The sequence below is a fragment of the Salmo salar genome, chromosome ssa17 (assembly GCF_905237065.1).
Source record: "Salmo salar chromosome ssa17, Ssal_v3.1, whole genome shotgun sequence".
NCBI classification, from domain to species: domain Eukaryota; kingdom Metazoa; phylum Chordata; class Actinopteri; order Salmoniformes; family Salmonidae; genus Salmo; species Salmo salar.
Window position 1 is genome coordinate 42,306,207 of NC_059458.1, and position 13,804 is coordinate 42,320,010.

A 13,804-nucleotide genomic window follows, 5' to 3' on the forward strand; every position below is an offset into this window, starting at 1 on the left:
CCTACTGACCACCCACTGACTACCTACTGACCTTCTACTGACCACCTACTGACCACCTACTGACCACCTACTGACCACCTACTGACTACCTACTGAACTCCTACTGACCTCCTACTGACCTCCTACTGACCACCATCTGACTACCTACTGACCACCTACTGACCTCCTACTGGCCACCTACTGACCACCTACTGACTAGCTACTGACCTCCTACTGACCACCTAGTGACCACCTTCTGACTAGCTACTGACCTCCTAATGACCACCTAGTGACCAACTACTGACCTCCTACTGACCACCTAGTGACAACCTACTGACTAGCTACTGACCTCCTACTGACCACCTAGTGACCACCTACTGACCACCTACTGACCACCTGTTGACCACCTACTGACCACATACTGACTACCTACTGACTACCTACTGACCACCTACTGACTACCTACGGACCACCTACTGACCTCCTACTGACCACCAACTGACCACCTACTGACCACCTACTGACCACCTACTGACCACCTACTGACCACCCACTGACTACCTACTGACCTTCTACTGACCTCCTACTGACCACCTACTGACCACCTACTGACTACCTACTGAACTCCTACTGACCTCCTACTGACCTCCTACTGACCACCTTCTGACTACCTACTGACCACCTACTGACCTACTACTGGCCACCAACTGACCCCCTACTGACTACCTACTGACCACCTACTGACCCCCTACTGACCACCTACTGACCACCTACTGACTACCTACTGACCACCTACTGACCAGCTACTGACCACCCACTGACTACCTACTGACCTTCTACTGACCTCCTACTTACCACCTACTGACCCCCTACTGACCACCTACTGACCACCTACTGACCCCCTACTGACTACCTACAGAACTCCTACTGACCTCCTACTGACCACCTTCTGACAACCTACTGACCACCTACTGACTACCTACTGGCCACCTACTGACCACCTACTGACTAGCTACTGACCTCCTACTGACCAACTAGTGACCACCTACTGACTAGCTACTGACCTCCTACTGACCACCTAGTGACCACCTACTGACCACCTACTGACCACCTACTGACCACCTACTGACCACCTACTGACTACCTACTGACCACCTACTGACTACCTACGGACCACCTACTGACCTCCTACTGACCACCTACTGACCACCAACTGACCCCTACTGACCACCTACTGACCCCCTACTGACTACCTACTGACCACCTACTGACCACCTACTGACTACCTACTGACCACCTACTGACCACCTACTGACCACCCACTGACTACCTACTGACCTTCTACTGACCACCTACTGACCACCTACTGACCACCTACTGACCACCTACTGACTACCTACTGAACTCCTACTGACCTCCTACTGACCTCCTACTGACCACCTTCTGACTACCTACTGACCACCTACTGACCTCCTACTGGCCACCTACTGACCACCTACTGACTAGCAACTGACCTCCTACTGACCACCTAGTGACCACCTTCTGACTAGCTACTGACCTCCTAATGACCACCTAGTGACCAACTACTGACCTCCTACTGACCTCCTACTGACCAACAAATTGACCACCTACTGACCTCCTACTGACTACCTACTGTACACCTACTGAACACCTACTGACTACCTACTGACCTCCTACTGACTACCTACTGACTACCTACTGACCAGCCACTGACTACCTACTGACCACCTACTGACTACCTACTGACCACCTACTGATCACCTACTGACCTCCTACTGACCACCTACTGACCCCCTACTGACTACCTACTGACCACCTACTGACCTCCTACTGACTACCTACTGACTACCTACTGACTACCTACTGACCTCCTACTGACTACCTACTGACCCCCTACTGACCAGCCACTGACTACCTACTGACCACCTACTGACTACCTACTGACCACCTACTGACCACCTACTGACCTCCTACTGACCACCTACTGACCCCCTACTGACTACCTACTGACCACCTACTGACTACCTACTGACTACCTACTGACCTCCTACTGACCACCTACTGACTGCCTACTGACCCCCTGCTGACCAACTACTGACTACCTACTGACTACCTACTGACCACCCACTGACTACCAACTGACCACCCACTGACTACCCACTGACCACCTACTGACCTCCTACTGACTACCTACTGACCACCTACTGACTACCTACTGACCTCCTACTGACCTCCTACTGACTACCTACTGTACACCTACTGACCACCTACTGACCTCCTACTGACTACCTACTGACTACCTACTGACCCCCTACTGACCAGCCACTGACTACCTACTGACCACCTACTGACTACCTACTGACCACCTACTGATCACCTACTGACCTCCTACTGACCACCTACTGACCCCCTACTGACTACCTACTGACCACCTACTGACCTCCTACTGACTACCTACTGACCACCTACTGACTACCTACTGACTACCTACTGACCTCCTACTGACCACCTACTGACCTCCTACTGACCACCCACTGACTACCAACTGACCACCCACTGACTACCCACTGACCACCTACTGACCTCCTACTGACTACCTACTGACCACCTACTGACTACCTACTGACTACCTACTGACCTCCTACTGACCACCTACTGACTACCTACTGACCCCCTGCTGACCACCTACTGACTACCTACTGACTACCTACTGACCACCCACTGACTACCAACTGACCACCCACTGACTACCCACTGACCACCTACTGACCACCTACTGACTACCTACTGACCTCCTACTGACTACCTACTGACTACCTACTGACCCCCTACTGACCACCTACTGACCACCTACTGACCACCTACTGACCTCCTACTGACCCCCTACTGACCACCTACTGACTACCTACTGACCACCTACTAACCACCTACTAACCAACTACTGACTACCTACTGACTACCTACTGACTACCTACTGACCTCCTGCTGACCACCTACTGACCACCCACTGACTACCTAGTGACCTTCTACTGACCTCCTACTGACCACCTACTGACCACCTACTGACTACCTACTGACCACCTACTAACCACCTACTTACCACCTACTGACCCCCTACTGACTACCTACTGAACTCCTACTGACTACCTACTTACCACCTACTGACCACCTACTGACCACCTACTGACTACCTACTGACCTCCTACTGACTACGTACTGACTACCTACTGACCACCTACTGACTACCTACTGATCACCCACTGACTACCTACTGACCACCCACTGACTACCTACGGACCACCTACTGACCTCCTACTGACCACCAACTGACCCCCTACTGACCACCTACTGACCCCCTACTGTCTACCTACTGACCAGCTTCTGACCACCTACTGACCACATAGTGACCAACTACTGACCTCCTACTGACCTCCTACTGACCACCCACTGACCACCTACTGACTACCTACTGACTACCTACTTACTACCTACTGACCACCTACTGACCACCTACTGACCACCTACTGACCTCCTACTGACCCCCTACTGACCTCCTACTGACCACCTACTAACCACCTACTAACCACCTACTGACTACCTACTGACTACTACTGACAACCTACTGACCTCCTACTGACCTCCTACTGACCACCTACTGAACTCCTACTGACCACCTACTGACCACCTACTGACCACCCACTGACTACCTACTGACCACCTACTGACCACCTACTGACCACCCACTGACTACCTACTGACCTTCTACTGACCTCCTACTGACCACCTACTGACCACCTACTGACTACCTACTGACCACCTACTGACTACCTACTGAACTCCTACTGACCTCCTACTGACCTCCTACTGACCACCTTCTGACTACCTACTGACCACCTACTGACCTCCTACTGGCCACCTACTGAACAACTACTGACCAGCTACTGACTACCTACTGACCTCCTACTGACTACCTACTGACTACCAACTGACCCCCTACTGACCCCCTACTGACCACCCACTGACCACCCACTGACTACCTACTGACCACCTACTGACTACCTACTGACTACCTACTGACCACCTACTGACCTCCTACTGACCCCCTACTGACTACCTACTGACCACCTATTGACCACCTACTGACTACCTACTGACCACCTACTGACCACCTACTGACCACCCACTGACTACCTACTGACCCCCTACTGACTTCCTACTGACCACCTACTGACCACCTACTGACTACCAACTGACCACCAACTGACTACCTACTGACCTCCTACTGACCCCCTGCTGACCACCTACTGACCACCTACTGACTACCTACTGACCACCTACTGACTACCTACTGACTACCTACTGACCCCCTGCTGACCACCTACTGACTACCTACTGACTACCTACTGACCACAAACTGACTACCTACTGACCACCCACTGACTACCTAATTACCCCCTGCTGACAACCTACTGACCACCTACTGACTACCTACTGACTACCTACTGACCACCTACTGACAACCTACTGACTACCTACTGACCACCCACTGACTACCTACTGACCACCCACTGACTACCTACTGACCACCTACTGACCACCTACTGACCCCCTACTGACTACCTACTGAACCTCTACTGACCTCCTACTGACCACCTTCTGACTACCTACTGACCACCTACTGACCTCCTACTGGCCACCTACTGACCACCTACTGACTAGCTACTGACCTCCTACTGACGACCTAGTGACCACCTACTGACTAGCTACTGACCTCCTACTGACCACCTAGTGACCTCCTACTGACCTCCTACTGACCACCAACTGACCACCTACTGACCTCCTACTGACTACCTACTGTACACCTACTGACCACCTACTGACTACCTACTGACCCCCTACTGACCACTCACTGACTACCTACTGACCACCTACTGACGACCTACTGACCACCTACTGACCTCCTACTGACAACCTACTGACCACCAACTGACCCCCCTACTGACTACCTACTGACCACCTACTGACCTCCTACTGACTACCTACTGACCACCTACTGACTATCTACTGACTACGTACTGACCTCCTACTGACCACCTACTGACTACATACTGACCCCCTGCTGACCACCTACTGACTACCTACTGACTACCTACTGACCACCCACTGACTACCAACTGACCACCCACTGACTACCCACTGACCACCTACTGACCACCTACTGACTACCTACTGACCTCCTACTGACTACCTACTGACTACCTACTGACCCCCCACTGACTACCTACTGACCACCTACTGACTACCTACTGACCACCTACTGACCTCCTACTGACCACCTACTTACCACCAACTGACCACCTACTGACTACCTACTGACCACCTACTGACCCCCTACTGACTACCTACTGACCACCTACTGACCACCTACTGACTACCTACTGACCACCTACTGACCACCTACTGACCACCCACTGACTACCTACTGACCCCCTACTGACTTCCTACTGACCACCTACTGACCACCTACTGACTACCAACTGACAACCTACTGACTACCTACTGACCTCCTACTGACCCCCTACTGACCCCCTGCTGACCCCCTGCTGACCCCCTGCTGACCACCTACTGACCACCTACTGACTACCTACTGAACCCCTGCTGACCCCCTGCTGACCACCTACTGACTACCTACTGACTACCTACTGACCACCCACTGACTACCTACTGACCACCCACTGACTACCTAATGACCCCCTGCTGACCACCTACTGACCACCTACTGACTACCTACTGACTACCTACTGACAACTTACTGACTACCTACTGACTACCTACTGACCCCCTGCTGACCACCTACTGACTACCTACTGACCACCCACTGACTACCTACTGACCACCCACTGACTACCTACTGACCACCTACTGACTACCTACTGACCTCCTACTGACCACCTAATGACCTCCTACTGACTACCTACTGACCACCTACTGACTACCTACTGACCACCTACTGACCACCTACTGACCACCTACTGTCCACCTACTGACCACCTTCCAACTACCTACTGACCACCTACTGACCTCCTACTGGCCACCTACTGGCCACCTACTGACCCCCTACTGACTACCTACTGACCACCTACTGACCTCCTACTGACCACCTACTGACCACCTACTGACCACCTTCTGACTACCTACTGACCACCTACTGACCTCCTACTGGCCACCTACTGACCACCTACTGACTAGCTACTGACCTCCTACTGACCACCTAGTGAGCACCTACTGACTAGCTACTGTCCTCCTACTGACCACCTAGTGACCAACTACAGACCTCCTACTGACCTCCTACTGACCACCAACTGACCACCTACTGACCTCCTACTGACTACCTACTGTACACCTACTGACCACCTACTGACTACCTACTGACCTCCTACTGACTACCTACTGACTACCTACTGACCCCCTACTGACCACCTACTGACTACCTACTGACCACCTACTGACTACCCACTGACCACCTACTGACCACCTACTGACCACCTACTGACTACCTACTGACTACCTACTGACCCCCTACTGACCACCCACTGACTACCTACTGACCACCTACTGACTACCTACTGACCACATACTGACCTCCTACTGACCACCTACTGACCCCCTACTGACTACCTACTGACCACCTACTGACCCCTTACTGACTACCTACTGACCACCTACTGACCACCTACTGACTACCTACTGGCCACCTACTGACCACCTACTGACCACCTAGTGACCAACTACTGACCTCCTACTGACCTCCTACTGACCACCTACTGACCACCTACTGACCACCTACTGACCACCTACTGACTACCTACTGACCTCCTACTGACCCCCTACTGACCACCTACTAACCACCTACTAACCAACTACTGACTACCTACTGACTACTACTGACAAACTACTGACCTCCTACTGACCACCTACTGACCACCCACTGACTACCTAGTGACCTTCTACTGACCTCCTACTGACTACCTACTGACCACCTACTGACTACCTACTGACTACGTACTGACCTCCTACTGACCACCTACTGACTACATACTGACCCCCTGCTGACCACCTACTGACTACCTACTGACTACCTACTGACCACCCACTGACTACCAACTGACCACCCACTGACTACCCACTGACCACCTACTGACCACCTACTGACTACCTACTGACCTCCTACTGACTACCTACTGACTACCTACTGACCCCCTACTGACCACCCACTGACTACCTACTGACCACCTACTGACTACCTACTGACCACCTACTGACCTCCTACTGACCACCTACTTACCACCAACTGACCACCTACTGACTACCTACTGACCACCTACTGACCCCCTACTGACCCCCTACTGACCACCTACTGACCACCTACTGACCACCTACTGACCACCTACTGACCACCTACTGACCTCCTACTGACCACCTACTGACCACCTACTGACTACCAACTGACAACCTACTGACTACCTACTGACCTCCTACTGACCCCCTGCTGACCCCCTGCTGACCACCTACTGACCACCTACTGACTACCTACTGACCCCCTGCTGACCCCCTGCTGACCACCTACTGACTACCTACTGACTACCTACTGACCACCCACTGACTACCTACTGACCACCCACTGACTACCTAATGACCCCCTGCTGACCACCTACTGACCACCTACTGACTACCTACTGACTACCTACTGACAACTTACTGACTACCTACTGACTACCTACTGACCCCCTGCTGACCACCTACTGACTACCTACTGACCACCCACTGACTACCTACTGACCACCCACTGACCACCTACTGACCCACTGACTACCTACTGACCACCTACTGACTACCTACTGACCACCTACTGACCCCCTACTGACTACCTACTGACCACCTACTGACCACCTACTGACCACCTACTGACCACCTACTGACCACCTACTGACCCCCTACTGACTTCCTACTGACCACCTACTGACCACCTACTGACTACCAACTGACAACCTACTGACTACCTACTGACCTCCTACTGGCCACCTACTGACCACCAACTGACCCCCTACTGACTACCTACTGACCACCTACTGACCTCCTACTGACCACCTACTGACCACCTACTAACCACCTTCTGACTACCTACTGACCACCTACTGACCACCTACTGATCACCCACTGACTACCTACTGACCACCCACTGACTACCTACGGACCACCTACTGACCTCCTACTGACCACCAACTGACCCCCTACTGACCACCTACTGACCCCCTACTGTCTACCTACTGACCAGCTTCTGACCACCTACTGACCACCTAGTGACCAACTACTGACCTCCTACTGACCTCCTACTGACCACCCACTGACCACCTACTGACTACCTACTGACTACTACTGACAACCTACTGACCTCCTACTGACCACCTACTGACTACCTACTGAACTCCTACTGACCACCTACTGACCACCTACTGACCACCCACTGACTACCTACTGACCACCTACTGACCACCTACTGACCACCCACTGACCACCCACTGACTACCTACTGACCTTCTACTGACCTCCTACTGACCACCTACTGACCACCTACTGACCACCTACTGACTACCTACTGACCACCTACTGACTACCTACTGAACTCCTACTGACCTCCTACTGACCTCCTACTGACCACCTTCTGACTACCTACTGACCACCTACTGACCTCCTACTGGCCACCTACTGACCAGCTACTGACCAGCTACTGACTACCTACTGACCTCCTACTGACTACCTACTGACTACCAACTGACCCCCTACTGACCACCCACTGACTACCTACTGACCACCCACTGACTACCTACTGACCACCTACTGACTACCTACTGACTACCTACTGACCACCTACTGACCTCCTACTGACCCCCTACTGACTACCTACTGACCACCTATTGACCACCTACTGACTACCTACTGACCACCTACTGACCACCTACTGACCACCCACTGACTACCTACTGACCCCCTACTGACTTCCTACTGACCACCTACTGACCACCTACTGACTACCAACTGACCACCAACTGACTACCTACTGACCTCCTACTGACCCCCTGCTGACCACCTACTGACCACCTACTGACCCCCTGCTGACCACCTACTGACTACCTACTGACTACCTACTGACCACAAACTGACTACCTACTGACCACCCACTGACTACCTAATTACCCCCTGCTGACAACCTACTGACCACCTACTGACTACCTACTGACTACCTACTGACCACCTACTGACAACCTACTGACTACCTACTGACCACCCACTGACTACCTACTGACCACCCACTGACTACCTACTGACCACCTACTGACCACCTACTGACCCCCTACTGACTACCTACTGAACTCCTACTGACCTCCTACTGACCTCCTACTGACCACCTTCTGACTACCTACTGACCACCTACTGACCTCCTACTGGCCACCTACTGACCACCTACTGACTAGCTACTGACCTCCTACTGACCACCTAGTGACCACCTACTGACTAGCTACTGACCTCCTACTGACCACCTAGTGACCTCCTACTGACCTCCTACTGACCACCAACTGACCACCTACTGACCTCCTACTGACTACCTACTGTACACCTACTGACCACCTACTGACTACTCACTGACTACCTACTGACCACTTACTGACTACCTACTGACCACCTACTGACTACCTACTGACCACCTACTGACCTCCTACTGACAACCTACTGACCACCAACTGAGCCCCCTACTGACTACCTACTGACCACCTACTGACCTCCTACTGACTACCTACTGACCACCTACTGACTACCTACTGACTACGTACTGACCTCCTACTGACCACCTACTGACCCCCTGCTGACCCCCTGCTGACCACCTACTGACTACCTACTGACTACCTACTGACCACCCACTGACTACCAACTGACCACCCACTGACTACCCACTGACCACCTACTGACCACCTACTGACTACCTACTGACCTCCTACTGACTACCTACTGACTACCTACTGACCCCCCACTGACTACCTACTGACCACCTACTGACTACCTACTGACCACCTACTGACCTCCTACTGACCACCTACTTACCACCAACTGACCACCTACTGACTACCTACTGACCACCTACTGACCCCCTACTGACTACCTACTGACCACCTACTGACCACCTACTGACTACCTACTGACCACCTACTGACTACCTACTGACCACCCACTGACTACCTACTGACCCCCTACTGACTTCCTACTGACCACCTACTGACCACCCACTGACTACCCACTGACCACCTACTGACTACCTACTGACCTCCTACTGACTACCTACTTACTACCTACTGACCCCCCACTGACTACCTACTGACCACCTACTGACTACCTACTGACCACCTACTGACCTCCTACTGACCCCCTACTGACCCCCTGCTGACCCCCTGCTGACCACCTACTGACCACCTACTGACTACCTACTGAACCCCTGCTGACCCCCTGCTGACCACCTACTGACTACCTACTGACTACCTACTGACCACCCACTGACTACCTACTGACCCCCTGCTGACCACCTACTGACCACCTACTGACTACCTACTGACTACCTACTGACAACTTACTGACTACCTACTGACTACCTACTGACCCCCTGCTGACCACCTACTGACTACCTACTGACCACCCACTGACTACCTACTGACCACCCACTGACTACCTACTGACCACCTACTGACTACCTACTGACCTCCTACTGACCTCCTACTGACTACCTACTGACCACCTACTGACCACCTACTGACCACCTACTGACTACCTACTGACTACCTACTGACCACCTACTGTCCACCTACTGACCACCTTCCAACTACCTACTGACCACCTACTGACCTCCTACTGGCCACCTACTGACCACCAACTGACCCCCTACTGACTACCTACTGACCACCTACTGACCTCCTACTGACCACCTACTGACCACCTACTGACCACCTTCTGACTACCTACTGACCACCTACTGACCTCCTACTGGCCACCTACTGACCACCTACTGACTAGCTACTGACCTCCTACTGACCACCTAGTGAGCACCTACTGACTAGCTACTGTCCTCCTACTGACCACCTAGTGACCAACTACAGACCTCCTACTGACCTCCTACTGACCACCAACTGACCACCTACTGACCTCCTACTGACTACCTACTGTACACCTACTGACCACCTACTGACTACCTACTGACCTCCTACTGACTACCTACTGACTACCTACTGACCCCCTACTGACCACCTACTGACTACCTACTGACCACCTACTGACTACCCACTGACCACCTACTGACCACCTACTGACCACCTACTGACTACCTACTGACCACCTAGTGACCAACTACTGACCTCCTACTGACCTCCTACTGACCACCTACTGACCACCTACTGACCACCTACTGACCACCTACTGACCACCTACTGACTACCTACTGACCTCCTACTGACCCCCTACTGACCACCTACTAACCACCTACTAACCAACTACTGACTACCTACTGACTACTACTGACAAACTACTGACCTCCTACTGACCACCCACTGACTACCTAGTGACCTTCTACTGACCTCCTACTGACTACCTACTGACCACCTACTGACTACCTACTGACTACGTACTGACCTCCTACTGACCACCTACTGACTACATACTGACCCCCTGCTGACCACCTACTGACCCCCTGCTGACCACCTACTGACTACCTACTGACTACCAACTGACCACCCACTGACTACCCACTGACCACCTACTGACCACCTACTGACTACCTACTGACCTCCTACTGACTACCTACTGACTACCTACTGACCCCCTACTGAACACCCACTGACTACCTACTGACCACCTACTGACTACCTACTGACCACCTACTGACCTCCTACTGACCACCTACTTACCACCAACTGACCACCTACTGACTACCTACTGACCACCTACTGACCCCCTACTGACTACCTACTGACCACCTACTGACCACCTACTGACCACCTACTGACCACCTACTGACCACCCACTGACTACCTACTGACCCCCTACTGACTTCCTACTGACCACCTACTGACCACCTACTGACTACCAACTGACAACCTACTGACTACCTACTGACCTCCTACTGACCCCCTACTGACCCCCTGCTGACCCCCTGCTGACCCCCTGCTGACTACCTACTGACTACCTACTGACCACCCACTGACTACCTACTGACCACCCACTGACTACCTAATGACCCCCTGCTGACCACCTACTGACCACCTACTGACTACCTACTGACTACCTACTGACAACTTACTGACTACCTACTGACTACCTACTGACCCCCTGCTGACCACCTACTGACTACCTACTGACAACCCACTGACTACCTACTGACCACCTACTGACTACCTACTGACCTCCTACTGACCTCCTACTGACTACCTACTGACCACCTACTGACCACCTACTGACCACCTACTGACTACCTACTGACTACCTACTGACCACCTACTGACCACCTACTGACCACCTTCCAACTACCTACTGACCACCTACTGACCTACTGGCCACCTACTGACCACCAACTGACCCCCTACTGACTACCTACTGACCACCTACTGACCTCCTACTGACCACCTACTGACCACCTACTGACCACCTTCTGACTACCTACTGACCACCTACTGACCTCCTACTGGCCACCTACTGACCACCTACTGACTAGCTACTGACCTCCTACTGACCACCTAGTGAGCACCTACTGACTAGCTACTGTCCTCCTACTGACCACCTAGTGACCAACTACAGACCTCCTACTGACCTCCTACTGACCACCAACTGACCACCTACTGACCTCCTACTGACTACCTACTGTACACCTACTGACCACCTACTGACTACCTACTGACCTCCTACTGACTACCTACTGACTACCTACTGACCCCCTACTGACCACCTACTGACTACCTACTGACCACCTACTGACCACCTGACCACCAACTGACCACCTACTGACCTCCACTGACCACCCCCCTACTGACCACCTACTGACCACCTACTGACTACCTACTGACTACCTACTGACCCCCTACTGACCACCCACTGACTACCTACTGACCACCTACTGACTACCTACTGACCACATACTGACCTCCTACTGACCACCTACTGACCCCCTACTGACTACCTACTGACCACCTACTGACCCCCTACTGACTACCTACTGACCACCTACTGACCACCTACTGACTACCTACTGGCCACCTACTGACCACCTACTGACCACCTAGTGACCAACTACTGACCTCCTACTGACCTCCTACTGACCACCTACTGACCACCTACTGACCACCTACTGACTATCTACTGACCTCCTACTGACCCCCTACTGACCACCTACTAACCACCTACTAACCAACTACTGACTACCTACTGACTACTACTGACAAACTACTGACCTCCTACTGACCACCTACTGACCACCCACTGACTACCTAGTGACCTTCTACTGACCTCCTACTGACCACCTACTGACCACCTACTGACTACCTACTGACCACCTACTAACCACCTACTTACCACCTACTGACCCCCTACTGACTACCTACTGAACTCCTACTGACCTCCTACTGACCTTCTACTGACCACCTTCTGACTATCTACTGGCCACCTACTGACCACCTACTGACTAGCTACTGACCTCCTACTGACCACCTAGTGA

At 52.6% G+C, this 13,804-nt stretch overlaps 1 protein-coding gene across 1 annotated transcript in view; it reads right to left on the reverse strand.

Moving 5' to 3' along the window:
- LOC106575880 (protocadherin-9) overlaps positions 1-13,804 on the reverse strand; it is a 465,129-nt gene that overhangs the window by 407,180 nt on the left and 44,145 nt on the right. The gene's annotated exons all lie outside the window — the stretch shown is intronic.